At 46.4% G+C, this 20,566-nt stretch overlaps 1 protein-coding gene across 12 annotated transcripts in view; it reads left to right on the top strand.

Annotated features, from left to right (window-relative positions):
• KHDRBS3 (KH RNA binding domain containing, signal transduction associated 3) overlaps positions 1-20,566 on the top strand; it is a 623,624-nt gene that overhangs the window by 428,563 nt on the left and 174,495 nt on the right. For all 12 annotated transcript variants that reach the window (XM_079901866.1, XM_079901864.1, XM_079901860.1 and 9 more), the window contains 3 exons: positions 6,856-6,912; positions 14,814-16,067; positions 16,649-16,834. The gene's annotated coding sequence lies outside the window, so the exon portion shown is untranslated. The remainder of the gene's footprint in view (positions 1-6,855; positions 6,913-14,813; positions 16,068-16,648; positions 16,835-20,566) is intronic.

Below are 20,566 nucleotides of genomic sequence, written 5' to 3'. Positions count from 1 at the left end.
TAAACAGCTCTTCTTTTTCTAATTTTATTGATTTTAGATCTTTCTTCTTTTTTAATATACGCATATATTGCTATAAATTCATCTTACAGTACTGCTTTTACTACATCAAATGATTTTTGATTCGTGTTATTTTCAATTTAATTTAGTTTGAAATATTTTTAAGTGTCTCTTCAGATTAGGGGAGCACTTAAGGTGAGGGCATTCTGAATCAAGGACACAGCCTACCAAGGAGGAGTGAGAAAATATGCCAAGTTCATAGGATGAAGATGAAGTTTGTATTATAGGTACAGAATATGAAGTGGTGTCCAACCAGAGGCAAGGTACGAGGTAGGAAGTCAGAGCCTGAGCGCCCGCACGTGCCATGTGCTCAAGAGTTCAGCTTGTATCTTGGAAGTAATGGAGTAGAAAGCATTCTACCTATTAGTTTTGAATCTAGGCACTGTACTTCAATCAGAATGCTATGAATGTTTGCTACCCAGCATCTAATCAGTGTGGCTTACAAGAGCCAGTCTTCACAATACCCTCATGTGAGGGAAATGTGGAATGCTCGTCCCTCTCATGCTACTGAAGCCTAAACAAAGGAATTAAGAGGAGTCTATTCCTTATGCCCCATATTACACTAGTTCACCCAGCTGTACCCTCTCAGAGTACCCCAGAACTTCTTTTTATATAACACGCATCATAATATTAAACAAATAAGTACAATTGCAAGTTAACATCTGCCTCTCCCCTCCGAAGGTTGGGATGGGGGTGCAGTGGATTTCATGACCTTTCATCCCTAGCATTTACAAGGACTGGGCAAAATTCTCACTGCCTGTATTAAATCCATTCCTGCTCAGAATACCTGGAGGGATTTCTCTTTTCCTTAGACAAACCACAACTCTTTTTGTATTTGGTACAGGGATGGATCCAAGAAACAGGACATTTGATGTGGGTTAGATCTGAAAATAGTAATGGTCTCATCTCTGGTGGAAAACTGAATGTTGGAAGTGCTTGGCAAATGTTGGCTGTTTGACAAGGCATTGCAAGACGCACTCAGGGGACCATTAGGTGGTTTCTAAGCAAGAATAAAAGGGAATAGAGAGAGTCCAGAATAGAGAGAGTCCAGTGGGACCTTGAGGATCAGTAAAGCTGACTGATTCTAGACTCCAGATGGTAGAAAATAAGAATTAGAAAGCCTTTTGTCTAAATAAACAAGCAAACAAACCTTGCAACAAAGATCAGATTAAAAATGTGGTCTTCCGGGCTTCCCTGGTGGCGCAGTGGTTGAGAGTCCGCCTGCCGATGCAGGGGACGCGGGTTCGTGCCCTGGTCTGGGAAGATCCCACATGCCGCGGAGCAGCTGGGCCCGTGAGCCATGGCCGCTGAGCCTGCGCGTCCGGAGCCTGTGCTCCACAACAGGAGAGGCCACAACAGTGGGAGGCCCGCGTACTGCAAAAAAAAAAAAAAAAAATGTGGTCTTCCCACTTAACCTTGACAGCCTCATGTACCATGAAGTTGAGAGAGAAGGGCATAGGGATGGAGAAGCAAAGAAATAAAGTAGATTTGAAAAAATATATCCAGGAAAGATGTTTGAGTATCATTACTGGCTCTTCGAACTGACTGGAAGCAAAAACATCAGATGTCTACTAAGGTTTGGGGAGGATTGTATTACCAAGGAACCCGTAATTTCAGACTAAGAAGATCCTTGATGATTTAATACTTAAAACAACACTTTGTCCTCCAAGCTTCCGTAAGGAAAATCAGGCTCCAGAAACTTACAGTTCCCAAGAAGAGCTTCTCCCCAACACACATCAGAAGTGGTCATGGAAGAGAATGAGCAAAGAAAAATCCCCCTCGGGGGTAAAGCCTGGACCACTGGGAAAAGTGGACCTCATGATTCTGCCCAAAGAGCAGAGCAGAAGTCTAGGGAGCCTCCCCCGTCCTAAAACAAGGAAGCTCACAGTGTCTGCACTACAGGATTCCCACATTGCTATGAATCCATGACTAGTATGTGCCTTCTTTTGCGAATGTGAGACTTTACTGTGGAATTTCTGTTGCTGCTCCACCATTGTACATCAGGAGAAAGAGATAATTTGTAATTTTAGTGTGTAAGTCCCAAGATTCCTAATATCCTTTGTGGTCCTCAACACCCTTTCTCTCTTTCCCACTGGCAGGTTAGAGGTTAATACCAGGGTGATCTTGAGAATCATGTGCTTAAAAATGGCAGTATGTCCATCAGCCTGGGCCCCTGAATGACCATGTCGAGCAAAGCCCTCTGTTAACCCACATTGCATGATGATATCATAGGGAAATGCATGTTTAATGTGTCAGTATGCTAAGAGTATGGATTTGTTTGTTATAGCATCTGGAGTTAATTACCCTGACTAGTATATTGAGTGACTATTTTAAGCCACACAATAGCTCAGAAAAAAAACAGGTCCAGAGCCTGGGTCTCCGGATCCCTAGTCCAGTAAGTTTTCTACTTTTGGAATATGTCTTGTGCTGACTCTAGAATGACAAGTCACTCCCCCGAGGCCCTGCCTTTATTCACTAGAATAATGACACGGTCCCATTGTTTTTCCACTGGCCCAGCTTGTCCAGGTTAGCAAGCGTGATAGAGGCATCGTCTGCTGACCCAATTTCTCTCCCTCTACTGTGTTGAAGGAGTTTATGAAGGTCTGTAACTACACAATCACCCTCCTCCTTTATGAGCTCAGACAACATTTCCCCCCTTTTATTACATTTACTGTCCTTGCTTGCCGAGGCACTTTTATGACTGTGGGAACGATTGCCTCGCTCTTGAGAAACTCAGGAATATCCCTCAGTGCTTCATATAACTTGTCACAATATTTTTAACAGCAATTCTTCTTGTGTTTTTCTGTGAGAGCCTCTCGCCAGCCTCTCCCCTGACAACACTGTGAGGGGCCGGTCTGACAATGGGAGTCATCCTTCTTTGCAGAAGCAGCTATTTTCCAAGGCTCTGCCCACAGCCGGCTTCTCCATTCTTCTAAACCCACTACCCATGGTCTCAGGCTTGAGGTTAGAGTTTGAAGGTTTGGGGTTTTCTTTGCATGGGTAGAGAAAAGAAACAGACCATCCTGAAATTAGAGGCTCAGAGGAGCAAGGGCCAATGTACAGCCTTAGACAAAGGTTACTAGCAACAACATTAAGAGCAAAAATTTGTTTACAAAGCCGTTTCATATGTAATCCATTTGGTACAGCAGTTTGGCTGGAGGGACATTACAATTTAGTACATGGTCTTCGAGATTCAGGTGCTTTTGGCCACCCTGGGAAGATTCTGCCACCCCCATCATCACCCCATTTTATTCAATATATGGATGTCTTTGTCTATCCTTTGTTCTCCCATAATATCCTAAGCTTATCTCTCTTGCAATATTTATCTGTTTTGAGAACAAAACAGCCATTCATCTCTCTGAATCCCGGACACTTTAACTGGTGCCCAGCACACAGTGAGCGATCAATATTCATTAAGCCAACATTGATTGAGCACCTACTCTATGCCAGCACATGTCCTAGGCTCTGGTGATACAAGGGTGACCGATAACATACAAAACACCTGATCTCAGGTTTAATTCAGTCGGGGAGAGAGATAGGAAAAATGATTAAAACAAAAACAAAAACAAAAAAGAGGAGAATGTTTGGGAGCGAGAGCTGCCAGGGAGACTGTAAAGTGGTCATGGTCAAGAGGTGATTGGGTTGGAGGGGAAACTAGGTGGTCAAGGGGCCTCTTGGAGGGAAGACATGTGAACCGAAACATGAATGAAGAGACAGAGGAGCCAGGAAAAATCTGGGTGAAGAAAAGTCCAGGCAGAGGGCACAGCCAAGTCCTTGCTGTGTTAGAGGAACAGAAGGACAAGAGCGTTGCCAGGTGGGAAGAGTGAAGGGCAGAGCCGCAGCAGGTGAGGCTAGATGGGCAGCCGGGAGGGGCCCGGGTGGGGATGGTGGATTCACTCTGACAGCAACAGGAATTACTGGAGGGTCCAAGCAGGGGGCATCATGATTTACTCCATAGTTTTGGAAAGATCCCTCCAGACTGCTGGGCAGGGGACAGATGGCAGTCTGAGTGGCTGTAGGGACCTTAGGGAGGAGTTGGCTGCTCCCAGTAGGGGCTGAGGTTTGGACAAAGGCATACGGTGGGGCTGGATGTACTTTCAAAGGTAGCGCTGAAAGGAGCACAGTTTACCCGTTGAGGCGGAGATAATCCAACCCGTAAATACAGTGTGACATTTTTAAAGCATCTGCTACGTACAAAGTGCTTTCCATTTGTTATCTCATCCCTACATTCATAAAACATGTATGGGCCTATCCCATAGGCCAGGAACTACGAAGTAGAAAGTATCTTTGTTTCTATACTTGGGAAACTCGATGACAGGAAGATAAAGCCAAGGTCTCAGACGGGGGACAGGATACAAGTCTAACTCCAATGTCTGTGCCACTTTTATTACACTCAACTGTGTTCCCTCCCACGGTTTTCAGGGAGGGCAAGATTTCCCAGGGCTTTATCTCTTCCTCAAAGTACCGGAACTACGAAAAATAATCACATCTGACATTTCTTGAACACTTACTATGTCCTGGGCACTGTGCCCAGAGAATGATGGACATTATCTCATTTAACTCTTGATAACCCTGTGAGGTAGAGGATGGGACTGAGGCTCAGGGAGCTGATTAGCCCAAATTATATGAATAATATAGAATGTTTGCAAGAATCAGTAAGTAGTAGAGCCAGGCTTTAAGACCCAGCTCTTTTGGACTCTTTACCACCATGGTTTTCTGTCTCCAGTAATACACAAAGAACGTCTGCACTGTTCTTCACAGTTCACAGAGCTCCTTCTGAAGTCACATCAGCTCCTGTAGGATTTGGACTGTGGGCCAGAGCAGGCTTAGGCAACCGAATGGCCCGACACACAAGGAGGCCCCATGCAGATGTGATGTCCGCTGAGACCCTCTCCGGTTCAGCCACCTTGCTTTCCGGAAAGAAAGCAGCAGCACGGCATTTCCCATGTGGGTCAACTCCCAATAAGCACATCAAAGCCCTGAAAATGTATCCCAGACATCTTTTCAGACTGACATAGGAGAACCACCCCCAAAATGTTATTGAAAACGTTGCCAATAAAAGTGATGAACCACTTTTGCAAGTGACCCAAGACTAAAACTTTTTTTCTTCTTTGCCTCGAAAGGCATCCCCTTCATCTGTCTTAAATTGTAATCAGATACAACCTTGATAGAATGAAAGCAGAGGTCACACTGAACAAACTGGCACTTTACGTGCTCTGAAAAAGGCTCCTTTGTAACAGGAAAATTATAGCATTTCTATAGAGGGATTTTTCTTAAAAGGACAGGCTGCTTTGTTCAAATGGTGCTGATTTCAGCGCTCTGAGGAGAGGGCGCTTTCAGACTGTCGGCCTGCTGAAATGTGTGGGGTTCCTTTTGTTTGTAGAAACCTGCATATATTACAGGGAATATATTCAAATAGAAATTGTAAACCGTTTCTAGGCAATATTTTGCTCGTCCAGAGACATCAGACAAAATGCAAAATGGTCCCCACTTTACATCTTGCTTATCTATAGTATCAGATGTCGTATGAGCAGAGGTAGAATATGGTTCCTGGATCTCTGTGGGACCTGAGTTATACATTTTGTCCACACACGTGCTGCTTCTCTTGGGAGGGGAGCTGACATTTGCAAGCAGTGGTATTCCAGATCACAGAATTTGACTTGCATTTAAAAGGGAAAACAGCAACAAAACAAAACTCTTGAGTTTAGGTAATGTACAAGAAGACAGGAAATATAACTTGGACCCACGGCACCCTGCAATCTGAGGGAGCGAGGCCAAACTTTGGGAAATCATTGCAAAGCAGAGTGTGAAAGTCTGAAATGTGTTTGAACTAAAAAACAAGGTTTTGTGTCAATTGAAATGCCAGACATGTCATGTCTCAACATGTAACGTTATCAGAAATTAAGCAAAGTGTTTCATTTTCCCGGTGTCAATTTTAACACTTAACAATATTTTTGGCATTGTAATTACTGTTTTCATTCCATTAGGTCTTCTGTGAGTAGGAATGTTTTGTCTGCAACTCTAATAATCATTTATACTTTGTATGAGCAGATGTATTGCTTCATTAAATCTGATTGTTTATAGCTAATCATAAAAGTTTTACCAAGCCTACTAAACCCCATATTTGGGTTTTAAGTGTTTGTTTCTCACCCCGTTAATTATGTCATGAATGAAATCCGTATTGTCATTTTTCATGAAACAGCTATATTTGTGTTGGGGTGAAATGAGACTTCTAAATTTCATTTCCTAGGTAATAAAAGGAAGGAATTCCAGTGTGATACTCTTTAATTTCATGCACAATGAGTGCTTTTTAATCTAAGTCTGGGCAGGAAGGGGCTGCCTTTCCCCTGGCATCATGAGGCCATTGTATTATTTCCCAAGAAATAAGGTATAGGTTTCATTAATAGGAAAGCTATGAATGTCTTGTGTGGTCTAGACCATAAATTAGTAGAAAAGGATCAATCCTAGAGGTAGCGGGATGAAGTTGATTTTAGATATAGCAGGAGAGACCTGGCCAAGAGAAGGAAGACCCTGTAATGCATCCATTTCGCAGCCCAGTCTGGGTTTGCGTGACTTGTAAACTTTCATTATGTGCAGCCACTGGGATTCCAAGGTTTATGCATTACTATCACAGAGCCTAACCCGTCCTTTTTTTTTAATTAAAAAATTTTTATTGACGTATAGCTGATTTATAATACAATGTGTTAGTTTCAGGTGTACACAAAGTGATACAGTTATATATGTGTGTGTATATATATATAAAATGATATTTATATATTGGTATATATTCTTTTTCAGATTCTTTTCCATTATAGGTTATTACAAGATGTTGAATATAGTTCCCTGTGCTACACAGTAAGTTCTTGTTACTTATCTATTTTGTATACAGTAGTGTGTATCTGTTAATCTCAAACTCCTAATTTATCCCTCCCTCGCCCCTTTTCCCTTTGGTAACTAGAGTTTATTTTCTAAGTCTGTGAGCCTATTTCTGGTTTGTAAATAAGTTCATTTGTACCACTTTTTTTAGATTCCACATATAAGTGATATCATATGATATTTGTCTGACTTACTTCACTTAATATGATAATCTCTAGCTCCATCCATGTTGCTGCAAATGGCATTATTTCATTCCTTTTTGTGGCTGAGTAATATTCCATTGTATAGATGTACCACACCTTCTTTATCCATTCATCTGTCGATGGACATTTAAGTTGCTTCCATGTCTTGGCTATTGTCAGTAGTGCTGTTATGAACACAGGGGTGCATGTATCTTTTTGAACTAGAGTTTTCTCCAGAATATGCCCAGGTGGGGTTGCTGGATCATACGGGAGCTCTATTTTTAGTTTTTGTTTGTTTGTTTGTTTTTTGCGGTACGCGGGCCTCTCACTGTTGTGGCCTCTCCCGTTGCGGAGCACAGGCTCCTGACACGCAGGCTCAGCGGCCATGGCTCACGGGCCCAGCCGCTCCGCGGCATGTGGGATCTTCCCGGACCGGGGCACGAACCCGTGTCCCCTGCATCGGCAGGCGGACTCTCAACCACTGCGCCACCAGGGAAGCCCCTATTTTTAGTTTTTTGATGAACCTCCATACTGTGCTCTACAGCAGCTGCACACATTTACGTTCCCACCAACAGTGCAGGAGCGTTCCCTTTTCTCCACACCGTCTCCAGCATTTATTACTTGTAGACTGTTTGATGATCGCCATTCTGACCGGTGTGAGGTCATACCTCATTGTAGTTTTGATCTGAGCCTAGCCCATTCTAACCAATAGATACTCACTTCTCAGGCTGTCATGAGGATCAAATGATGTTCACGCAGGGTGCCTAGGGCAGTGCCTAACTTCTTGCCTGTGATCGGTAAACGGTGCGCCTCCCTCACCCAAGCTGCACCCACTGGTTCATCAGCATAGGTGTGAAGAGGCTCACCTCTCACCCCAGTGGCATGTTGTTCCTGCCTCACCTCTCTGAATGTCGTGACAGCCTAGGAATGTTATAGAGCCTACGGAGGCATATGCAAATGCCACTGCCAGATTTATAGAGTTGATAATAGAGCTCTTGGGCTAACAAAGGCAGTGCTGGAGTCAAAGGTTGCAGAGCATTTTGATGCAAATGTATGAAGAGGTGTTTTGTCTCCTAGTCAAGCCTTCCTTGGCTGAGATGATAAACACCTGAGGCAGCCTGGTCCTGTCCTAGGGCTGTTTATCAGGTATGGCATCCAGTGGAGAGACAGCCAGCTGGGTCCTACCAGGCCACTTGCTGGAACTCGGGAAATACCTTGGGGGGAAACAAATTCTTCCTGGAAGGAACTCATCCCATTTGTTCCCTTCTGCACGCTAGGGAAGGGTGCCAGGCTGAAGTCCCTTGTCTGCCCCAAACTAGCTGTGTGCTCTGGGAGTGTTCTGCTCACACGAGGACTTCCTTTCTTCCTCTGATGCACTGGGTGAATCAGAATAGAGCAGAGCTTTGCACATTTCCTGCAGCAACAGCAGAACCTTATGCAGAAATCCAACACAAAGAGCATAAAAGTAACAGTGTTTAGGTTGAAATAGGAACAAGGGCTGAGAGACACTCCACGGCCACCCCTCCCGGCAGCTCTGCAGCATCCTGCGCTCTGCAGAAGAAGGTTTGAAAACTTCAGGCACAGACCATCTTTCAGGTCCCTCTGAGCTCCGATATTCCGTGACTCTCCAGTTTCTATAATGTGAGACTCCCCCCATAGTGGGACCCCAAGCTGCCTGCTTTCATGGTTCTTGCTTCCCAAAGGTCAGTTTTTCTCAAATCTAAAGATAGGATTCTTTTCTTTGAAGGGACTGGAAAGATGGTCTTTAACAACTCAAGACCAGCTCCTGTTCCTGAGTTCCTACCTCTCTCCCTCTTCCACTCTGGAGAGACAATGAAGATTATAATATGAACTATCTCGTGTGGTTTTATAGTACTTGTAGTTTACACAAGTCATTGTAAAACCTTTATTTGGTTTAAGAATATGGAAAAGGATGAGAGAAGATCAGGCCACCCCCCTTCCCCTAGAAGAGGGTCCACAGATACAGCTCACAGAATGCCCCGGGGGCTCTGTGAGGGGTGGAGATGCTGGCCAGGTCCCATCATTAACCTTCCTCTTTGAAGCCCTCTTGACTGCATCTCTACTTCCTTCTTGCTACCGAAGGTCTGACTTTCCTCTTTCTGGATATTGCTTTCGGTTGCAGTCTCCTTGACTCTCACTTCCAGCTCTGCTCTGGACACTGGCTCTGGTCTCGATGGCGTTAGTCCTCACTCCTACGGAAAGCAGCCCGAATCTAGTGCCCTGGTCCTCTAGAGAGTAGGAGACCCCTCCCCAAAGTCATTCTGGGCACCATGTATGTTGGATTCTGCTACCTCTTCACAGGCACAGCCTAAGTGCCCTCCCCTACCCGCCCTGCATCTATCCTACTTGGAGCCCTCCCAGCTACGGAGGCTCTGTCCCATCCTTCCTTTCCAGTAAGACATGCAATATCATCTTCACAACTATGACCTTAATTTCTGTGCGGCTTTTCTCATTCTCCACCCCTGAAGTAAGCCTTTGAAAGTGTCAGATAACCCCCTCCAATTTCAGCTGTGACACCTGCAGGTGAAGCTCTCACCTGGTTCTGCCTGTTTCTGTCAAGAAGAAAGTAGGAGAAAAGAAGGAAGGGGAGAGGGTAAAAAGGTGGTTTGCCAGTGCCCTTTAGCCTCGAGATGTGGATTTTATTTATTCCTCTTCTCTTGAAAGGAAAATGGACACTATGAAGAGGACAGATAAAACAATAGGACCGCTAATATGAGTAGTACAGCTGCCCCTTGAACAACACGGGTTTGAACTGTGTGGGTCTACTTACATGAGGATTGTTTTCAGTGGTAAATCCTCTAGTGCTAAAGGGTCCGCGGTCGGTTGAATCCGCAGATATGGAACTGCTGGATACAGCAGCAGGCCAGCTGTAAATTACATGCAAAATTTAGACTGTACAGAGGGTCAGCCACTAATGCCCCACTGTTCAAGGGTCAGCTGTGTATTCTGTGCCAGGAGTTGTTCTAGTCCCACGTTACCTATTTGATCCTCACAGCGCTGTGAGCAGGCAGCCTCGTTGTCCCCGCCTTCTTTTCCCAAAGTAATGTAGCGGATCTAGTGTCGGACGAATATGAATTCCAGTGCAGCTTTGCCACTTTTTGGCTTTTCAACCTTGGAAAAGTCACTTCATTTCTCTGAGCCCCAATCTACCCTACGTGCAATGGAAATGGTAATGCTTCGTGTCTCACAGGATAATTGCAAGGATTAAAGGAGATTTTCATCTTAATGTTTTAGCACAGTACAGGACATAATCAATACATACTGGTACTTTTCTTCATTCATAAACGTACTCAATTCTTGAGCATTATAGAAATTAAGAGACCTTAGTGACAAGGGTAAAATCATAAGTTAAATGGATCTCAAGCCATATGGATCCAATTCATTCATTCATTCAACAAATGCTTCTGAGCAACAGCTGTGGGTCAGGGACTGTGCTAGGACACAGGGAATACAGTGATGAACAAGACAGGCAAGTCTCTTCTTTTATGGAGCTTATATTCTAGTGAGAAAAGCTGACAATAAACAAACAAGTCATGTTAAGTATCTTGAAGTAGATACAATAGGGACAATTTTATGTATCTCCATAAGTCAATACACATAAGTGCATGTTTATACGTTCACACATGGGCACACACATGACACACACACACACATGCACACAGATGACACACGCGCAGGCACCAGTCACATGCAGACTCACAAACTCTCACACATGCTGCTTCACGTGTATGTTTTTTTAATGCTTCCTTTTACACCATCTTTACACTGAGCCAGAGGAATCCACTGCTTTCGGGAGGGTTAGGAGACTGAAAGCAGGAACGCTGAGAAGGACTCCATATGGAGCTTTTGATTTCCAAAATAGTCACCCCAAACATAAAGAGACTGGAGATGTCGGGCAAGGCAAGTTCCCACCTGAGAAGGGGAGGAAGTGGACTACTCTTCATAGCAGGAGGAAGCAAAGAGACCTGGAGGGTTCCCATCCAGGCTGGAGATGCTGCCTTCGCCCCTGAGAAGCACCTTCCCCACACAGAGCCTTGAGTCAGCAGCCAGATGGCGCAATGCAATAGAACCCCATGTGAGTGACAGCGGGTGTGACGATGTCCAGCTAGTGCCCCTCTTCTCCACCTTCTCTCGCATGTTCATGGTGAAGAGGAGCCAGTAGAGCAGCAGGAGCAGGGGGAGGCTCATTGATGGATGGCCCCAAGGTGGTGCTGCCAGCCCCCATCCTTAGGCAGTCCAGAAGTCCCCAAGTACACTGGGGGAGGGGCGAGGCCCTGAGTGGACAGTGGACCCACAGAGGTTTGAAGCTGGAGAAAGAGTCCACAGAGAGCTGCATCACCGTAGCTAGAGTGAAATGGCAGGGATTTTAGCAGCTTGTCCCACCTGACATCCAAAAGAACCAGACAGGATTAGGCATACCTCAGAGGACACTAGGACGCACACTGGTGACCCAGTATTAGACCAAACTGGCCACACTACAGTGGAAACATCAGGAGATGAAGCACACAGAGACCACCTTCTCCCAGTTCTGGCAAAAGCATCCCTGAGTACCTAGACAGTATCTGGGAAAATGGATGGAGAGAGGAGAACAATGGAAAGGGGAAGGGGATCGTTCTGAGAGAGAGTTTGGACTTAGAATGGATGGAGCATTTTCCCAAAAGAGGCTGAACTTACCTGAAATAAGCTGTTTTAGAACGGAGGAGGGTGAGTTTATATTCTCCCCATCACCTACGACCGTTACTGGTTCCAACAGCCGAATAAGGAGGACTCTAGGGAAGACTGAGATCTCCTACAGAGAAAAAATTAAGCTATATTGTTTTGCATTTCTGAGTTGTAGTGTGTAAATTTCAACTCCCGTACGTAAACAACAGCAAGAGTGAGACGCTGAGCAAGAGGATTGTGGGAAAGGGAGATTGACATTCTTAGCTGGTGTGGTCAGGGCAGGTCTTACTGAGATGGTGACATTTAAGCGATGACCTAAAGAAGGAGCCAGACACACAAAGAACCTGGAAAAAAAAAGGATTCCTGGCAAAGAGAACAACATATAGAATGGCCCTAGGGTGGCAAAGAGCTTGGCATGAGCCAAGGAGATGGAAGGAGGAGGGTGACCTGACGTGGGATTGGAAATGTAAACAAGGAGCGGATCATTAAGTTCTCATTGACTACAGTGGAAAATATTGAAGGGCTTTCAGTAGGGCAACGATAGGATCCAATTTGTATATTTTTATTTTTATATGTATATTTTTGCGGTATGCAGGCCTCTCACTGCCGTGGCCTCTCCCGTTGCGGAGCACAGGCTCCGGACGCGCAGGCTCAGCGGCCATGGCTCACGGGCCCAGCCGCTCCGCGGCACGTGGGATCTTCCCGGACCGGGGCACGAACCCGTGTCCCCCGCATCGGCAGGAAGACTCTCAACCACTGCGCCACCAGGGAAGCCCCAATTTGTATATTTTTAAAAGATCCCTCTGGTGATGCATGGATAGTATAACAGAGGAACGTTGAGCAGAGGGTCTGTTGGGAAGCTCTGGACATACCCCATGCAAGAGATGATGGTGGTTTTGACTAGGGCAGCAGGAGAGAGGGAGAGACATGGATGGATTCACAAATACTGTGGAGGGAAACTCAGCCAGATTTGCCCATTGCTGGTGAATTGGGTGTGAGGTAAGGGAGAAGGAGAGATGCAGAATGATGGCCAAGTTTTTGGCTTAAACTGCTGGGTAGAAGCGGCTGTCGTTTATTGAGATGGTGAACACTGGCTGTGGAGATATTAAAAATCTTGCAGCAAATTTTGTTACCTCCCTGCCATCAAGAGGTAGGTCCTGGCTCCTCTCCCCTAGAATCTGGTGACTGCATTGACCAATAGAGTACGGCAGAAGTGACTACGATGTCCAAGATCAGGTCATAAAAGACCAGAAAGTGTCCCTCTTCTTAACTGGAGCATATGCACACTCTCGGGTCCCTAGGTTGTCACTGTCCCACTTATTTTGGCTGTAAAACACGTTACACAAAATTTTCATGGTGTCAAGCAACCACATACTATGCTCACGGATTCTGAAGGTCAGAAATTCATACAGGACACAGTGAAGAATGCTTGTCTCCACTCAGCCATGCTGGTGGCTTGAAGGCTGGGGGCTGGAGTGATCTGAAGGATCTCTCACTCATAGTGCTGGTGCCTGAGCTGGGAAAACTTGAACAGCTGGGGACAAGAGCAGCCTGGGCCCTTTGGGCATCTCTAACTCTGTGTAGTCTCTCCACCTGTTCCCTCCAGCATGGCAGCTTCCAGGTTGCCTAGCCTGTATGTATCTGCCCAGTACTACAAGGCCCTTCCTAAGACAGTGAGCAAGGTGGAAACTTTATCACCTTTTCTAACCTACCCCTGAATGTCACACAGCATCACTTCTGTTCACTAGAAGCAAGGCACTAAGACCAGCCTATGTTCAAGGAGAGGTAATTAGACTCCGTGTTTTGCATGTAGGAAGTACACAGTTTCAGCCATGTAAGAAGTTTGACTACCTAAGACCACCCGGCTGGCTCCATAGGCCATATACGGAGACTTCAGTTGAAAGTCCAGTTAAATCCAGCCTTCCCACTATGCCCATCGAGCACTGGACGTGTGAGTGGACCCTCCAGAACCGCCCATCTGCCAACTGAAAATCCCCTAGTGACCTCTGTCAAAGCCACGTGGAAGAGAAGAATCCCTCAGCTGAGTCCTGCCCAAATTCCTGAGCCGCACATTGATAAGATAGAACAAAATGATAGTTGTTTTAAGGCACCAGGTTTCGGGGTGGTTTGTTACGCAGCAGTACATAACCGTAGCACTGTGGGGGGATCTAGTTTTGGACTTGGAGGATGGATGGGGCGAGAGAATCAAGAATTTACTTGTAAACTCTTTTGCTTGGGGTTAGTGTCCTGAACAAGGCGGTCAGAGAAGTGAATCTGGAGCTGCAGGGGAGGCTTCGAGGTGCCAGGGCCTCGTCAGTGTCGGGGCAGTTGTGAGTGGTGGGGAAGCACCGCCTGGCACACTCAGACTGCTCCTGGATACACTTCGTTCATTCATTCCTTCATTCACTCATTCACCGTGCAGACCCAGGCAAGGTATTTAAACTCTCTGAGCCTCACTTTCCTCATTTAGAAAGTGGAGAGTTCTTGAGGACATGTGACCCAGTATTCCCAGTACAAAGGCACTCAGCGGAGCCTCTGTACCTCCGTCTTTCCTGTAAGACTAAAGAAATAGTATAAACTGAGGCCTTAGGTGAGGATGGAAACCCTCACATCCCAGTGTGACCTTAATGATGTAGAAAAGATGGCTATTTACATTATAACTGTTCTTGAGAAGAACAATGTCCTACAATAAAATGTCAAGTCTAAATAAAATGTAAAATATCGAGGTCTCAGGTGACTTCCTCAGCCCCCTCCTCCTGTCTTACATGAACCTTCAAGAATCCCGGTTTGATTTTTTTTTTTACTCAAAATATCTGAAAAATAAAATCCTTTTTTTCTTTTTTGCTCCTGAACCATATTCACATCCCTCCCTACCCATCAGGACTTTTTTTTTCAGCTGCAACTGATAAATCTGAAAAGCTCTCCCTTCCCACCGGAGACTTTGTTTAGGAATAAGAAGGAACGAGGGTCTTGCTGTGACCTCCTTCTGCCTCTGTCTTCCTTTCTCTCATGCAGGTGACATAGAAAGAGAAGAAGGAAAATTACACATCAGGAAAGGCCCCGAATGTAAGACAGCAAACAGACACAGTGAAATCTAAACCAGGGTCAGTGACCTTCTTTCCAAGTTGGATCCTCAATGGGAGGGTGAGAACGGAGGGGCTGCTTTATGGAAATCTGCTGTGGCCCCCCGGGGAGCAGCGAATGTGCCGTCATCACCCCCTCCCTCCCCGTCAGCACCCCACCTTCACGCCCTGCCCGGACACAGTTCTCTTACAGAAAAGTAGGATAATAAGGCCATAATGTTGTTTTCCAGAGGTAAGTGAAAACACCTTAAATGTGTTACTGGTATTTGGGGGAAAGGGAGATTAGGCTGGGGGTGGTGCCCGGGAAGGGTGGTGGGTACGCTAATTGAACCTCGGGATTAAACTCTCCGGGCCCTAACGCTGCCTGCCCCCTGGCAGAAACATCACAGAGGTCTCAGAAGCGGCTTTGAGGCTTTTCCGGGGCTCGGAGATGATCCTTTGGAGCCCAGGTACGATGATACCTGAGTTTGTCCCGACCTCACAGTAATGGGGCCACTGGGAGTCTTTCTTCTACAGAAGAGAAAGGTGGGGCTGGCAGGCAGCAGGGGCGAGGCGGGTGCAGCAGGCAGCCGGGCAGCCGCAGGAGGCTCTGGCCGGCGCTGGGCGAGCCAGGTCTGAACCTCAGAGAGGGCTGCTCGCAAATGAGCTCAGCCCTGGCGTGGTGCCTTCACCCGACAGCCGCTGGCTGTTAGGGGCATTTTGAAGTCAGACAAATATATCTCCCAGCGGCCTGGAACGGAGCGGGAAGAGGCACAGAGAGTGGGATGACAAAGCACAGAGTCGAAAGCTGCTCCTGCTGGTTTTGGCAAAAGGGAGGGTGGGGAGAGGTAGGGAAGAGCCCACCCTGAGCTTTACAGGTGCTGTCGGGAAGCACAGCCGTCCTGCACCGCTGTTCGCCCGGACAGGGAGCTCAGGGTTGGAAGGGACCTTGGTACCAGCCTGTGCAAGGATGCTGCCGCCGGGGCCAGTGCAAGACGGTGGAATCCAGCGCATCACATCTCTGCTGCAACTCCTTCACACACCCCATCTTTCCCAGGCGCCGAAGGAATTTATCCTCCTCATGCAGCCCTTCAGACAGATGAAGGCAGTGTCTGAAACCTCCCCCTACTCTCCCCCTCCCCCAGACCTTCCATCTTCTTCATGATGACCGCCATGTCATAGTGACTGTCACGTGGCACCATGACTGGTGAGCTCCTGGGGAAGGAATGTGGTTTGCCTTGTGTTTATGAGGGAAGCATCTCATCCTGGAAGTCCAGCTTCCCTCTGGCTCTGAACTTTAGGCAAGTTTCTCCCCATCTCTGAACCTTAGTCACCCAGCTGTCAAATGAGGGGATGGACTGGGTGACCCTCAAGTGCGCCTTGCACCTCCCATGCCCAGTGGCCCTCTACCCTGGCCACGCTACCAGAAACCGGACACTGGGCTGATGGGTTCGACCCCCTGTGGCTCCCCCGATGCCTCTGGGGTTGGTGTCGAAGCGAGTTAAAATGATTAGAGGGGCTCAGAGCACACGGGATAGGAGACAGGAAGTTAACACCCCAGGAACCAAAGGCTCTGGAGACAGAGTTGGATCTGTATTGGTTTCCTGTGGTTGCTTGAACAAATGACCACAAACGTATTGGCTTAAAGCAACACAAATTTATTATCTTACGATTCTGGAGGGTTGGAAGTCTGAAATAGGTCTCACTGGCCTAAAATCAAGGTGTTGGCAAGGCTGCGTTCCTTCTAGAAGCTCTGAGGGAGAATCCGCCGTTCGCTTGCCTTTCCAGCTTCTAGAGGCTTCTGCATTCCTTGCCTTGGAACTGCTTCCCTCATCTTCAGATCCAGCAAGTAGCAGCTCCCAGTCCCTTCCTGACCCTGAGGATCACCCTTGAGCCTTGCTTTTCCACTTTAAAGGACCCTTGTGATTGCATCAGGCCCACCCACACAGTCCAGGATAATGTCCTTATTTTAAGGTGAGCTGATTAGCGATCTTAATGCCGTCTTAACAGCCTCTCGCTGTATCACACCTGTATCCACAGATTCTGGGGGACTAGGACATGTGCATCTTTGAGATGTCATTCTTTTACCTTCCACATCCCAGCTCATAAAAAAGCCAAGAAACTGCCCAGGCCTGTAGGCTGGTCTGTGGCCACTGACCCCATAAATAGGATGTGGTCTCCGGCTGCGCGTTCCCATAGCCTCTCCCTTGTCCACCAGGGATCACTATGCACAATTTATTATAACTACTTTTTTTTAAATAGATCTTTATTGGAGTATAATTGCTTCACAATACTGTGTTAGTTTCTGTTGCACAGCCAGGCAGATCAGCCATATGCATACACGTGTCCCCATATCCCCTCCCTCTTGAGACTCCCTCCCACCCCCCCATCCCACCCCTCTGGGTCATCGCAAAGCACCAAGCCAATCTCCCTGTGCTGTGCTGCCGCTTCCCACCAGCCAACTGTTTTACATTCAGTAGTGTATATATGTTGATGCTACTCTCACTTCACCCCAGCTTCGCCCTCCCACCCCATGTCCTCAAGTCCGTTCTCTATATCTGCCTCTTTATTCCCGCCCTGCAAGTAGGTTCATCAGTACCATTTTTTTTTTTAGATTCCATGTATATGCATTAGCCTACGGTATTTGTTTTTCTCTTTCTGACACTCTGTATGACAGACTCTAGGTCCACATATAACTACTGTTTAAAAGCTTCCTCCTTAGATTATAACCTCCATGCGTTGGAAACAGGGTCTGTCTTGTTCAGTCTTTTACCCTAAGCACATAGTGTATTAGTCAGCATTTAATGTGTTAACAAACACCGGCCAAACCTCAGTGAGTTACATTGTTTTATTCAATGCTGCAGATTGAATTCAGGTCTGTCCCGTGTGTTTTCACATTCAAAGACCCAGACAAAGCAAAAAAGCAAATAATTGACAATAATAATACATTCTGCCCCCTTAGGATCTGACAAAAATATTACCTGCCGGATAGATGAATGAATAGATGAGCTGCCATCTGTAAAAAGAGGGGAGAATCGGGAATGATTGGCCCATTCCTGTATATGACCATTTCTTTTAATTTTTTAACAAGTTTGCCAGGAGGTCTTGTAATTTCTGTCTTCAGACGAAACACCATCATGCTGGAATAAGAATTAAATCTGGTTCTCTCTGGCCCTAACGTCCATGCCCTTCATCTGATCTATTTTTCCTTGAAGAATTACTTGGAGGATAAGGCGTGCTAAAATGTTGTCTTAAAGGAACGAAGTTTGGTGAATATGAATATGTACTGTGGAAGCAATAAGGAGCTGATTCCTTAACCCTTTCGAGTCCTGTTTTACGAACATAAGCAATGCTCAGAGAAAGAGCCCGCATCTGGGTTTCTCATCCATTCAGATCCTTTCCCACTATGTCTCTCTAGGCCAAGGCTTGACATGTAACTGGTGAAAATTACATTTGCTTTTCACTGTCTAGTAGGATATAAGAGTCAACAATTCAGTAATCCAATTGTCTGGTGCCAATTTCATTTGAAATAGTTGCTAATAAAATCGAAAAGAAAACTTCAGCAAATCTGAAAACAGATTACAGCAGAACTCAGTGGCACGACGGGCTGATATTAAATATTGTTTCAGTGCTTGGGATCAGATTTCATATTGAATCTCAATGAATGCTGGGTCACAGGCTTTGGATTAAAGCCAGGCAGAGTCAGGTGTTCTGTCATTCATGGTACTTGGATCCTGAGCTGGGAGCTGATGCCTGAAGCAACTTACCTGTCTCCACCTCAGGTTCACCATGATTAAAGATTTGCATTCAAGAATAGCAGTACCTGAAATTAATTCTACTGAATATTCCACTTACATCCTCATGCCATCACTCATAAATGGCACGTCCTAGGAAGTAAATATTATTTCCCTCGTATGGCAGCGGAAGAATTTGATTCTTGCCCAAATTCACACAGATGGTGAGGGACAGAGCAAGGATTCAAACCTTGAAGGTTTGTCCAAGGGAGTTGATCATCCCCCTGGACCACACTGCCTCTTAATCTGTCCCAAATACTGGTCGCCATATCATATAATTGAGGGTCAAAATGGACCTTGGATGGTCCTGTTTAGCTTTCTACACTGATGAGTTTAGTTCTGTTACTGCCACCGTCCACTTCATAAATGTTGCACAGGAAAAGCTGAACGTAATTAAAATAACCAACTATTGATGTGCGTCTGCAAAGCTGAGCACAAATTGAATTTTTAAGCAACATATCATGTTTTATATGCAAAAACATTTCTATTCATTTGTTTATTCAACAAACATTTATTAGTGCCTTGTTGCTGACAGGCACATAATAGGCCCTGAGAACAGAGAGATAAGTGTGACCCAGCATCTGTTTCGAGAAGCAGAGGCTCTAGTGAGGGGAGACGAACCAAGGAAACCAGCGTCATGACGAGGCTCCCCCTCTGCCTCTCTTCTCCTCCCCACCCTATAGACCATCCTTCTCTGGATTCCTGCCCCAGAGCAGTCTGCAGCCCATCCGTGTTCTCTGCTTTAGCCAGCGAGTCTGTACTATCTCCAGACAGTGGTTTGTTCTCATCCCGGCTGTGAGGGTCCCCTGACTCTTTGCATAAGTACTTGTTCTCAGGTCACGTGACCCAAATGTCAGTCGTGGTCCCCTGCCCCCGGGAGACCCTGGTGCAAAAATGTCAGCCACCTTCAGATACTTCCCTGGCCCAGGGAGATCCACATGCACCTGTGCTATTTCTGCTAAGCCCACGAGGCTAACTTTCCTCAGCCTCTAAGTCTCTTAACTTTTTGTCTGTGCTGTTCTTACCTACCCCGTGCTGACCCCAACGTGAAATCAAGCTTGTTCCCCACTTCTGCGTGACACACACACACATACACGTGCACTCCACGCACAGGAAGCATGTATGAGTTTGGTAAACTTTTCTGAAGGTTTAGCAGCTGCAAGAAGGGCTAGCTAGCGTCATACACTGCACAGCTTCCTGCAGACCAGTGTCAAAGTACATAGAGAGCTCCTCGTCCCCTTCCCTTTCTATCCTTAGTCTCACGTTCAAGCTCAGTCCAGAAACCTTTCCCATACAGTGGCTGCTTGGCCATCCCTCAGGCCTGGGAGTGTCCGTGGTGCTGTCTGCCCGAAGGAAGACAGACTAGGTAAAAAGTCCTGGAGGCCCGGCAAGTGGATGGGTTAGAGGCTGCCTGGGCTGGGAATTCTGGAGTCCGGTGCACCCAGAACACCGTGTGGAGGGGAGAGTTGAGGATGCCAGTGGAATGTCCCCTCGGTCCCCTGGGAAGGGCGTGGCTGGAGGAGGCCAGAGCAGGTCTTCCCACAGCACAGGAGCCAGGTTGCCTTGGTTTAAGGCAGTACTGTTACTATCATTGCCTCCATTCTTACAGATGAGGAAACTGAGGCACAGAAAGATTCAGTAACTTGCCTAAGGTCACAGAGCTAAGAAGAGGCAGAGGCAGGATTTGAACTCAGGCAGGCTGGTTCCAAAGACTCAACCATTTATTCTACTGACTCTCAAAGACAGGGTCTCCTGCCTCTTGAAGCCCAAGATAATTGTTGTGTGTGTGTGCGTGCGTGTGTGTGTGGTGGGTGTATGTATGTGTGTGCATGCATGTGTGTGCATGTTTAAAATGATTGCTGTCCTCCATTCTATGGGCTACATGCTAGGAAAGCAGAAAGCCAAGGGACAG

This window comes from Stenella coeruleoalba, assembly GCF_951394435.1.
Source record: "Stenella coeruleoalba genome assembly, chromosome: 17".
In the NCBI taxonomy this organism is placed as follows: Eukaryota; Metazoa; Chordata; class Mammalia; order Artiodactyla; family Delphinidae; genus Stenella; species Stenella coeruleoalba.
This window is presented reverse-complemented; position numbering and strand designations above follow the sequence as displayed.